General features: G+C 43.0%; 1 protein-coding gene across 3 annotated transcripts in view; it reads left to right on the forward strand.

Annotated features, from left to right (window-relative positions):
- The first annotated feature begins 86 nt into the window (after positions 1-86).
- The window catches only part of plekhg2 (pleckstrin homology domain containing, family G (with RhoGef domain) member 2), a 115,452-nt gene continuing 102,130 nt past the window's right edge, over positions 87-13,408 (forward strand). For 2 of the 3 annotated variants that reach the window (XM_061877723.1, XM_061877722.1), the window contains exons 1-2: positions 88-378; positions 11,250-11,337. The gene's annotated coding sequence lies outside the window, so the exon portion shown is untranslated. Of the gene's footprint in view, positions 379-11,249; positions 11,338-13,408 lie in introns of all 3 variants that reach the window. The other variant, XM_061877724.1, reaches the window with a different exon arrangement.

A 13,408-nucleotide genomic window follows, 5' to 3' on the forward strand; every position in this document is an offset into this window, starting at 1 on the left:
TAAGTGTGACGTCATTATTCATTATACTTATAAAGAGAATCAAGGGACTCTTGTAGTACTCTGACTCGCCACAGCAGGAGAAGTGGGGGCGATAGCGAGCTAACAAACACCACCTGTTGCTACCTTGTTTTCTCAGCAAGGAAGCTGATTGAGACTTTATTAGCTAGCGGTTGTGTTTTGTTTTGTTTCTCTGTTCGATGCAAGAACGTTGTTTTAACGCTTCGAATAAACAAATGAATGAATAAGTCTGCCAATATTATACATCCAAGATCAAATATTGCTCCAAACTGGACTTTCTGACAAAATGTAGGTGATTATACAAAGGGCATTGTCACAAGAGGATCAATAATGCTGCTTCACATCCAAATATAGTAAAAGGTAAGAAAGACTCCTAATGTTCTTATTTTATTTTATGAAAGTGAAAAAATGAGACTAATAAGTATCTGATAACGTGTTTATGAAAATGAATTACTTTCTTCTTTTTATTGTTATTATCTTAATGAGCAACCCGTATTAAAAGTGATTAGAGTAGAAGTGTAGAAAATGTGGCACAAAGGCTATTCCTCCCCCCCCGCAGCTAATGTTTTAAAGGCTTTGCGGCACGTTTAAGAAATGCTATTAAAAAAAACCTAAAGAAAAAAAAAGAACAATGAAATAGCAAACAGGTAAAATGCACCGAGAAAAAGTTTCACATTTGAAAGCTGCAATTCAGGTAGTTTTTTTTCCATTAGGACTGTCATTGCTCAAGAAATAAAAATTAATAAAAATCAATGTCATTATTGATTTAATTAAGGCTCCAATTACTTCACATCAAATTTATTTCACTTAGGGATATTTTTGGGGAAAATAATGCATATTTTATGTGTTTGCCATATTAAAATCAAAGGGCATATAACAAACATTTAAAAAATCTACTAAAAAACTTGAATTGACCAATAGATCTGAAGTTGATCTCAAGACGTAAGCTTTATCCATCCATCCATCATCTTCCGCTTATCCGAGGTCGGGTCGCGGGGGCAGCAGCCTAAGCAGGGAAGCCCAGACTTCCCTATCTCCAGCCACTTCGTCTAGCTCTTCCCGGGGGATCCCGAGGCGTTCCCAGGCCAGCCGGGAGACATAGTCTTTCCAACGTGTCCTGGGTCTTCCCCGTGGCCTCCTACCAGCTGGACGTGCCCTAAACACCTGCCTAGGGAGGCGTTCGGGTGGCATCCTGACCAGATGCCCGAACCACCTCATCTGGCTCCTCTCGATGTGGAGGAGCAGCGGCTTTACGTTGAGCTCCTCCCGGATGGCAGAGCTTCTCACCCTATCTCTAAGGGAGAGACCCGCCACACGGCGGAGGAAACTCATTTCGGCCGCTTGTACCCGTGATCTTATCCTTTCGGTCATGACCCAAAGCTCATGACCATAGGTGAGGATGGGAACGTAGATCGACCGGTAAATTGAGAGCTTTGCCTTCCGGCTCAGCTCCTTCTTCACCACAACGGATCGATACAACGTCCGCATTACTGAGGACGCCGCACCGATCCGCCTGTCGATCTCACGATCCACTCTTCCCCCACTCGTGAACAAGACTCCTAGGTACTTGAACTCCTCCACTTGGGGCAGGGTCTCCTCCCCAACCCGGAGATGGCACTCCACCCTTTTCCGGGCGAGAACCATGGACTCGGACTTGGAGGTGCTGATTCTCATTCCGGTCGCTTCACACTCGGCTGCGAACCGATCCAGTGAGAGCTGAAGATCCCGGCCAGATGAAGCCATCAGGACTACATCATCTGCAAAAAGCAGAGACCTAATCCCGTGGCCACCAAACCGGAACCCCTCAACGCCTTGACTGCGCCTAGAAATTCTGTCCATAAAAGTTATGAACAGAATCGGTGACAAAGGACAGCCTTGGCGGAGTCCAACCTTCACTGGAAACGTGTCCGACTTACTGCCAGCAATGCGGACCAAGCTCTGGCACTGATCATACAGGGAGCGGACTGCCACAATAAGACATTCCGATACCCCATACTCTCTGAGCACTCCCCACAGGACTTCCCGAGGGACACGGTCGAATGCCTTCTCCAAGTCCACAAAGCACATGTAGACTGGTTGGGCAAACTCCCATGCACCCTCAAGAACCCTGCCGAGAGTATAGAGCTGGTCCACAGTTCCACGACCAGGACGAAAACCACACTGTTCCTCCTGAATCCGAGGTTCGACTATCCGGCGAAGCCTCCTCTCCAGTACACCTGAATAAACCTTACCGGGAAGGCTGAGGAGTGTGATCCCACGATAGTTGGAACACACCCTCCGGTCCCCCTTCTTAAAGAGAGGGACCACCACCCCGGTCTGCCAATCCAGAGGTACCGCCCCCGATGTCCACGCGATGCTGCAGAGTCTTGTCAACCAAGACAGCCCCACAGCATCCAGAGCCTTAAGGAACTCCGGGCGGATCTCATCCACCCCCGGGGCCTTGCCGCCGAGGAGCTTTTTAACTACCTCAGCGACCTCAGCCCCAGAAATAGGAGAGTCCACTACAGATTCCCCAGGCACCGCTTCCTCAAAGAAAGACGTGTTGGTGGGATTGAGGAGGTCTTCGAAGTATTCCCTCCACCGATCCACAACATCCGCAGTCGAGGTCAGCAGAACACCATCCGCACCATACACGGTGTTGATAGTGCACTGCTTCCCCTTCCTGAGGCGCCGTATGGTGGTCCAGAATCGCTTCGAAGCCGTCCGGAAGTCGTTTTCCATGGCTTCCCCGAACTCTTCCCATGTCCGAGTTTTTGCCTCCGCGACCGCTAAAGCTGCACACCGCTTGGCCCGTCGGTACCCGTCCACTGCCTCCGGAGTCCTATGAGCCAAAAGAACCCGATAGGACTCCTTCTTCAGCTTGACGGCATCCCTCACTGCTGGTGTCCACCAACGGGTTCTGGGATTACCGCCACGACAGGCACCAACAACCTTGCGGCCACAGCTCCAATCAGCCGCCTCGACAATAGAGGTTCGGAACATGGTCCACTCGGACTCAATGTCCCGCACCTCCCTCGTGACATGTTCAAAGTTCTCCCGGAGGTGTGAATTGAAACTCTCTCTGACAGGAGACTCTGCCAGACGTTCCCAGCAGACCCTCACAATGCGCTTGGGCCTGCCAGGTCTGTCCGGCATCCTCCCCCACCATCGCAGCCAACTCACCACCAGGTGGTGATCGGTAGAAAGCTCCGCCCCTCTCTTCACCCGAGTGTCCAAAACATAAGGCCGCAAATCCGATGACACAACTACAAAGTCGATCATGGAACTGCGGCCTAGGGTGTCCTGGTGCCAAGTGCACATATGGACACCCTTATGTTTGAACATGGTGTTTGTTATCGACAAACTGTGACGAGCACAAAAGTCCAATAACAAAACACCACTCGGGTTTAGATCCGGGCGACCATTCTTCCCAATCACGCCTCTCCAGGTTTCACTGTCGTTGCCAACATGAGCGTTGAAGTCTCCCAGTAGGACAAGGGAATCACCCGGAGGAGCACTTTCCAGTACTCCCTCGAGTGTACCCAAAAAGGGTGGGTATTCTGAACTGCTGTTTGGTGCGTAAGCACAAACAACAGTCAGGATCCGTCCCCCCACCCGAAGGCGAAGGGAAGCTACCCTCTCGTCCACTGGGTTGAACTCAAACGTACAGGCTTTGAGCCGGGGGGCAACCAGAATTGCCACCCCAGCCCGTCGCCTCTCACTGCCGGCAACGCCAGAGTGGAAGAGGGTCCAGTCCCTCTCGAGAGAACTGGTTCCAGAGCCCTTGCTGTGCGTCGAGGTGAGTCCGACTATATCCAGCCGGAACTTCTCTACCTCGCGCACTAGCTCAGGCTCCTTCCCCCCCAGTGAGGTGACGTTCCACGTCCCAAGAGCTAGCTTCTGTAGCCGAGGATCGGACCGCCAAGTGCCCTGCCTTCGGCTGCCGCCCAGCTCACAATGCACCCGACCTCTATGGCCCCTCCTATGAGTGGTGAGCCCATTGGAGGGATGACCCACGTTGCCTCTTCGGGCTGTGCCCGGCCGGGCCCCATGGGAACAGGCCCGACCACCAGGCGCTCGCCATCGTGCCCCAACTCCGGGCCTGGCTCCAGAGCGGGGCCCCGGTGACCCACGTCCGGGCGAGGGAAATCTGGGTTCATTTCGTTGTAATTCCATAGAAGTCTTTGAGCTGCTCTTTGTCTGATCACTCACCTAGGACCTGTTTGTCTTGGGAGACCCTACCAGGGGGCATGAAAACCCCCAGACAACATAGCTCCTAGGATCATTGGGACACGCAAACTCCTCTACCACGGTAAGGTAGCAGCTCAGAGAGGAGGACGTAAGCTTTAGTAATGTTTAAAAAAAAAAAAAGTATGATTTTTTTTTCCTCACACTTTTTTGAGTGGAGCACTTTTGAATCCTCAAGAACTTTAGTGGGACTTTTCTTTTTTTAAACTGTAATTGCTCCAAAATATATTAATTAAAAGTATGTTACCAATTATAGTTAGGTTGCAGTCATGTGACCTAGAGGCACATCCGGGAACTTCGAAGTTTCAGGCGATGGTTTGGAGCCCCTTTAGGCTGTTGCTTATTCATTTTAATTTAGTGCAGATTTAGGCGTATTTCGAAGGGTTTGGAGGCAAATATATAAGCCATCATGCAAATTATATTTAAATGGAGCGGATTTTCTACACTCTTTAGAAATAATTTTTTGTAAAGATTTAAAACATTTATCAACACCAAGAGGGCATGCTTGCTACTACCTCACTTCATTTGAGACTCACGGTATTTAGAGAACAAACGATTGCAGGCACAGCATTTATTTACATCTGAAAGGTCCACAAATTACGCATTAATCGGTGAAAAACAAAGTTGGATTTATTCGTGTATCACAAAGTAAGGTATTTAATTGACATAACGAGTGCCGTGCTGCTAATGAGAATAGTGTTTTCAGTTGATTTCCTGCTACAAATATCAGTCTCATCTACAATTCATGTTTGCTGTTGTTTTATGGTGTGAAGTTCATATTTTGTCTCATTATTTCTCTGTTGTTCAGCAATGTTTGCTAGCGATATCAAGATTCAGAATATGCTGTTTAGCGTACCAGAGATTTAGTCATCTAGTTAATAATACTGTCAAGGATGTTTTTTTGATGCTAGCAAATTGTTATGATCCGATGTCCGGATAATACCATATTGTTGCTTTGTTCTTTTTTATATCACATTTTGTAGTTTGACCTCCTTATTTCTTGTTTTGCTTTGTCACCATGGTTGCATATTGTTTCCACCTGCTACTCTCGGTTTACGCACACCTGTTACTATTGATTACTGCCTTATTTAAGCCTGCCCCTTTTGTTCTTTCGGTCTCGGATCCTAATTTGCTTACACGCAACAAGTGACGACTGCTATTTCTTTGTATGTACTCGCTAACTTTTGTGCTACCCTTTATTTATCCCTAGCTCTAATGCTAGTAGCGTTTGTTTTGCCTTTTTGTGCCTTTGTGCCAAGTATAGTGTTTCTGTTTGTTTCCCTAGCTCCCATGCTAGCGCCATTTGTTTGCCTTTTCTGCTTAGCACCAGTGTGTCGAGTTTAATAAATCTTAATTTCTTACCTTACACTCTGTTCTTGCCCGACGCATCCCTGGAGGAACAAATCTGGCATCTCTATGCCATCCAAGTCTCACACAAATATCACCAAATACACTATAATGTGGTCATTCTTGTCGAATAAAGCACTTGGCTTTCCTGCGCAACAACAAAATTAGATTTTAGTTTCTGTTATGGAAATCGACAACCACAACAGAACACAAACCAATGTGATTTATTGTCCTTTGCTTACATTTAGTTTTTCTCTCATCCATCCATCCAGTTTCTACCGCTTATTCCCTTTGGGGTCGCGGGGGGCGCTGGTGCCTATCTCAGCTACAATCGGGCGGAAGGCGGGTTACACCCTGGACAAGTCGCCACCTCATCGCGGTTTTGCTCTCAAACACTACTAATTTATCCATCCATCCATCCATCCATCCATCCATCCATTTTCTACTGCTTGTCCCGTTCGGGGTCACGGGGGGTGCTGGATCCTATCTAAGCTACATTCAATTTAGTAAACAATAAACCCTTTTGCGTCTCAGAAAGTTTCTCAAACAAATCATATGTTCAAACAAACATTTTACAAAGTGATCGCTGCAGACACGAGCATGGTCTGATTGTATTCCACAAGTTAATGAAAGTGATATTTTTGGGAGTCCTTTCCTTCGACGCACATTGTTTTTTTTCCCCTGACTTTATTACCTTTGTGAACCACTTCTTTCGGGACTCAATGAAAGCTCTTTCCTATCTCTCTATTTAAACGACTGGTCCACCCAAAAACAGAACAATAATACGCAATTTTGTGCTCAAACGCTTCACTCACTCTCACTTGTTTTAATGCTGTGCTCAAGCTGCTTGACCATCGCGTCAATTAAGTCTCAAAGAAGAAAAAGGGATGTAACGTCATATGCAACCTACCTATTGATCTATTTAAGGCTCAAGTTACTTCACATCAAATATTCCACCTAGAATTTTTTTGAGGGGGAAACATTTTGCCTTTTTGCCATAAAAAACGTCGTTTTCACAAAAGGGGCATACGAGATAAACATTTCTAATGACAGATAGACCTGAAGTTGATCCAGAAGTTCAAAGGTTGAATAAAAATAAATTAAAATATCAATGTACTGTATGATTTATTTTTAACATTTTTATTACTGAAACCCTTCTGGGTCCCTGGGACCAAACTTGAAGGGACAAAATCTATATTTTCTATTGGTTTGTTAAATGTAAATGATCAAAATGGCCCCTGTATGCTCAGTGTGTGGTCCTCAATGGAACAAGTTTGTATACTGCTAGATTACAGCATATGAATTTAAGTAAAATAAAATAAATTTAAAAGATACAACTCTAAAGGTCATTGCACAACACTGCTCAAATGACATCATCACATGAGCGCACACACACGCATACTCACAGACACACAGTCACGCACAAGATTACAAAACTGCATATATTGCTTGTCTGCGTCTCAGCCAATCAGCTCTCAACTCACCTGGCACTGTCATTGGCATATCCATGACAACAAAGTACTGTGTGTGTGTGTGTGTGTGTGTGTGTTTAGAGAAGGTTGAATGATCAATTTCTTTCACTCCGTGTCTAATACCGCTGACACATAATAAGTTGTAATAAAAAAATTGCTAAGGACAAATAATAAATCATAATAAAATTGTACCGACAACAAAACTAACGACTTGCTTTCACTTCGACCTCACACATAAAAACTGAGATTTTTCCCCCCGACTTCACGATATTACATGGCAATGACTCAACCCCAGCTACTAATGTATAGTACACACACACACACACACACACACACACACACACACACACACACACACACACACACACACACACACACACACACACACACACACACAAACTTTAAGCATGCCAATGTTATAAGAGCATTGCCAGGAAGCAGATGTTGTGCTGACATGTCTGGAAGGAATGTCAGCACACACACACACACACACACATCCACGCACACTCTATAGGTGGGATTACAACTAAGCATCTATTAGTCATGTGATCATCACATCATGTGACTATAGCTGATGTACATATTTCCAGTGAAGAACCACTGAGAACACCTCGCCTGCTGTGGTCCAGACTCGCCGTCTGTCAACCACTTCTGGGTTCCAGCGAACAGAAGTGAGCAAGTGTGAAAATGCCGTCATCACCTCGTCGCCATCACTCCCTAGTAAGTGTCGAACATGTGACGTGTGACCACTTCCTGCTTTAAATAAGGGGTGTCCACACTTTTTCCACTGAGGCCCGCACACTGAAAAATGCAAGCCCGCTTGGGCCATTTTGATATTTTTTCATTTTCAAAACCAATACAATATACATATTTTTTTTAACAATTAGGGTAGGGTAGGGCTGGGCGATATGGCCTTTTATTAATATCTCAATATTTTTTAAGCCATGTCACGATACACGACATATATCTCGATATTTTGCCTTAGCCTTGAATGAACACTTGATACATATAATCACAGCAGTATGATGATTATATATGTCTTCATTAAAACTTTCTTGTTCATACTGCATTAATAATATATGTTACTTTTAAACTTTCATGCAGAGAGGAAAACCACAACTAAGTCAATTTACCAAAACTGGATTTATTAAACAGTTATTAAGCAGTGGCACAAACATTCATGTCATTTCAAAACAGAACATGCACGATTGTCAGAGACATTTTAAAACAAGCTATTAGTGTACTTTTGTGCATGATGTCACTAAGACATACTTGCCAACCTTGAGACGTTCAATTTCAGGAGGATGGGAGTGGGGTCGGGAGTGGAGCGGGGAACTAAGAACTCGCCCGCGATCATTCTACAGTTATAACGTCATTGGGCAGACACGCTGTTTATATTGTGGGAAAGCGGACGTGAAAACAGGCTGTCCTCACTCAGGTCTGCATGGAGCTCCGCCTGAATTTCGGGAGTTTTTCAGGAGAAAATTTGTTTCGGGGGGTTTTCGGGAGAGGCGCTGAATTTCGGGAGTCTTCCGGAAAATCCGGGAGGGTTGGCAAGTATGCACTAAGATGACATATCCAAACAACACTAAATGAAAGTGTACTTTTTGTACAGAACGCCACTACAATAGTTTAAAACAAATAAAGTGCACTTTTGTGCATGATGTCACACAAGATGTTTCAATAACTGTCAATTAAAGATGAGTTGCGTAACAGGAAATCAAATAGTGTATGTCCTTTGCAATGTGGTAGGTTACTACGGAATTCTGTAGTTGACTATTTTTTTTCATAGGATCTGGAAATTGTTGCTTCGGCATTTTGTGGGTATGGCACCGAACGGAGATGTTGATATATGGTTTCAAGCACTCTTCATTCTCTAGCGGGGGACTTTTCAAATGATGCTAAGAATTAGCAGTAATGCTACTTTTTGTAGCAACGCTTTTGCCGCATACATGTTCGACATCTTCCTGCTTGAAGCCAAACCCCCACCAGACGATGGATCCTGTGCTGATTGTCTTAGGAATTAATTATTCCTTCAGTTGTTACCTTATTGGCACCTTCTCTCTCTCATATTACCACTCGCACCACTCCGCTAGCATCTCAGCTAATGTTACGCTGCTACCTCTCATGCGAGGGCGTGTGACGCGACAGTATGTGATGTATGTAAGAAGGTGCGCTTGTCTGTGAGAAGGAGAGACAGTGTGATAGTGATAAAAACCTGCAGTGAAAACGTATACTCGAATATCATGATATAGTCATTTTCTATATCGCACAGAGACAAACCCGCGATATATCAAGCATATCGATATATCGCCCAGCCCTAGGGCAGGGGTGTCCAAACTACGGCCTTTGAGCCAAGTGCGACCTGCAAGTCCAATAAGCAGGTGTATTTATATCATTAAACAAACCGCCAGTGGCAGAAAGTGACTGAAGTCATTGACCAATACAGTACGCAATGCACAGCATTCTCTATATCAGTGGTCCCCAACCACTGGGTCGCTGCTCGATTGGTACCGGGCTGCAGAATAATTTTTAATAATTTTTTTTTTTTTTTATTATTTAAAAAAAAAAATTGTTTTATTTTATTTTTATTTTTTTATTTTATTAAATCAACATAAAAAACACAAGATACACTTACAATTAGTGCACCAACCCCAAAACCCTCCCTTTTTCATGACAAAAACGTCCCTTTTTCATGACAAAGAAAAAAAAAAAAAAAATACCCCACCTAGTACCAACCTCGTCACGTCCGTTGTGTCCTGAGCAAGCCGTGCATGGCAGCTCCCTACATCAGTGTTTGAATGGGTGAATGTGGAAGTAGTGTCAAAGTGCTTTGAGTACCTTGAAGTTAGAAAAGCGCTGTACAAGTACAACCCATTTACCATTTACCATATATATATATGTGTTACTTTATATGCAGTCGGCTTTCGGCCCCTCGATCAATTTCTTTTTTAACGCATTGCAGCCCCCAAAAGAAAAAGTTTGGACACCCCTGGTTTTCATTATTTTCCATGTTTTTTTTTCTGTTGTTGTCAAAGATAACTTGTTTATTTTATTGGCAATCACTCAAAATATGTGATATTTTTCCCCCCAAAATATTGCAAAGTGGAATATTTGATGTGAAGTAGTTGTAGCCTTGAAAAGTTCAACAATTCATCACAACATTGATTTTGATTCATTATGCTCCAGCACTCCCCGCGACCCCAAAAGGGACAAGCGGTAGAAAAAAGGATGGATGGATATTATTTTTTGAGCAATGACAGCGTTAAAGAAAAAAAAACAGCCTGCATGTTATTTGAGTCAAAATTGCAACTTTTTCTTGTTACATCTCACCTGTTTGCTCTTTTATTCCACTTCTTTGTTTTTTTTTAAAACTGTTTTTTAGAATGTGTTTAAAAAGAGCCCCCAAGCCGCACTTTGGCCAGATCGCTGCTTTAAAACGACATGAATTATAATGGAGGTGGATGCAGCCAAGATAGCCACCGCTACGTCGTTAGCAGTGGAAATGTGGTGGAGCGTCTCAGCTGGAATATCAGCAGGTTGGAATAACATGCTAATGATGCAACATCAGCACCAGTTTGGGCTTCACCGTCCGTCAGAACCGGCCAAAACCGGCCAGAACCTCCTGGCCGTCCTAGGGCTTAAGGTGCCATGATGGCCCTTTGTTCGTGCCCTGACCTTTGAACTCTGCTAAAAAGACAACACACAGAGTTGGAATGTCTGGCTTTGGAATAACACACTAGAAAAAAGCCTGTTTACACTCTTTGTGTGTGTTGGTCTACTTTTCACAGCGTCCGCTCCTGTTCGTGTATTCATTCCGTGTGTGTGTGTGTGTGTGTGTGTGTGTGTGTGTGTGTGTGTGTTTGTACACTCTAACTGTCTCAATGGTTCAGAAAGATGCGCAGATGTGTACAGGAATGTCTCTTTTTAAGCCTTTTGTGTTCGTCTACACAAATGTGTGTGTGTGTGTGTGTGTGTTTGAGGCCCATCGCGCTCTTAAATTGTAGCTAAGTGATGTAAATGTCATCCAATACTGTGTTGGTATGCAGTGAGTGTGTTTTCTCCTCATGCATGCCGTCTACTGTACATAGAAATGTATATGAGTGTGTATAAAAAATATGTAATCCCTCAAATGCATGCTTGTGCTTTTTAAAAAAAAATTCATATTGTGTTCTTGTTTTACAGTTGGATTCAAGCAAAAGTGCAAGCAAAAGTGGCTGATTCAGCTCTGGTGTCATGACGTCATCGTGGTGACTCTTCCTTCTTTTACAAGGTGCAGCCCCACCTGCGGTTTCCATGACGACCGCCTGCGTTGTCTGTGACAGCACACTATCTTTTATGCAAATACTAGTCTTGTCAAGTAAATGATCAGATTATACACTATTTTGCAGAAACTTGGGTGTATTATTTAGAATAATATAAAAATATTATAAATATCACATTATGATATTTTATCATTATTTTTTTATTATTAAATATTATTAAAATATATATTATATTAAAATATAGTTTTAGAAGTACATTTAAAAAGGACATAAATATTTTGATACAAATGCTTTTATTGTCAGAATGCCATACAGCAACATGTTTTAATGTATTACTTGAACGCACCTCATTTATTTGTTCAAAACAGTTTGATGTAAGTATTAAAAAAACATAAGACATATTTTGTTAATAATCACATGACTGTAAATACATACATTGTGTATGTTATGACAATGTATTGTTAAATGTTAATGTATAAAGTTGAATGTTTATTGGATGGAAGCATATCTGCTGATGTGTATATGTGTCTTGATGTAGGGGGTGGCCTATTGTGGGCCACTTTATTGAAGTGACAGGCCGTTTTAAATGACATAGTAGGTCACTTTAAATTACGTGATAGACCACATTAAATGAGGTGACAGACCACATCGAATGACATGACGGACCACATAATAAGTTAACAGGCCATATTTAAAAGAAGTGACGGACCACCTTAATTGACATGACAGACCACAATTAAATGAGCTGACTGACCACATAAATGATGTGACGGACCACATAATAAAGTGACAGGCCAATTTAAATGATGTGGCGGACCACAGTAAATGACATGACAGACCACAATTAAATGAGGTGATTGACCACATAAATTATGTAACGGACCACATTATAAAGTGATAGGCCACCTAAATGATGTGGCGGACCACAGTAAATGACATGACAGACCACAATTAAATGAGGTGACTGACCACATAAATTATGTAACCGACCACATTATAAAGTGATAGGCCACATTAAATGAAGTGGCAGACCACAGTAAATGACATCAGAGGCCACCTTAAATGAGGTGGCGGACCACAGTAAATGACATGACAGACCACTATTAACTGAGGTGACTAAACACATAAATGATGTGACGGACCACATAATAAAGTGACAGGACAAATTAAATGATGTGATGGACCACATTAAGTGACATGACAGACCGCAATTAAATGAGGTGATTGACCACATGAATGAAGTGACGGACCACATAATAAAGTGACAGGACTATTTAAATGATGTGGCGAACCACAGTAAATGACATGACAGACCACAATTAAATGAGGTGACTGACTACATAAATTATGTGACGGACCACATTATAAAATGACATGCCACAGTAAATGACAAAAGAGACCACAATTAAATGAGGTAACTGACCACGTTGAATGACATGACGGACCACATAATAAAGTGTCAGTTCACTTTAAATGATGTGGCGGACCACATTAAATGACATAACAGACCACAATTAAATGAGGTGAACTGACCACATAAATGATGTAACGGACCACATAATAAAGTGACAGGCTACTTTAATTGACGTGGCGGACCATAATAAATTACATTACATACCACAATTAAATCAGGTGACTGACCACATAAATGATGTGACGGACCACATAATAAAGTGACAGTCCACTTTAAATGATGTGACGGACCACAATTAAATGAGGTGATGGACTACTTTAAATGATGTGGCGGCGTACAATAAACGACATGACAGACCACAATTAAATGAGTTGACTGACCACATAAATGATGTGACGGACCACAAAATAAAGTGACAGGCCACATTAAATTACATAGCGGACCATCTTAATCACATGACAGACCATGTTAAATGATGTGGCGGATCATAATTAAATGAGGTCATGGACTACTTTAAATGATGTGGCAGACCACACTTAATGATGTGGCGGCGTACAATAAATGACATGACAGAGCACATTGAATGATATGGCGGACCACCTTAATGAGGTGAAAGACCACATTCTTGATCTGGCAGACCACTTTAAATTATGTTGCGGACCTCA

Source organism: Nerophis ophidion, linkage group LG18 (assembly GCF_033978795.1).
Source record: "Nerophis ophidion isolate RoL-2023_Sa linkage group LG18, RoL_Noph_v1.0, whole genome shotgun sequence".
Taxonomy (NCBI): Eukaryota; Metazoa; Chordata; class Actinopteri; order Syngnathiformes; family Syngnathidae; genus Nerophis; species Nerophis ophidion.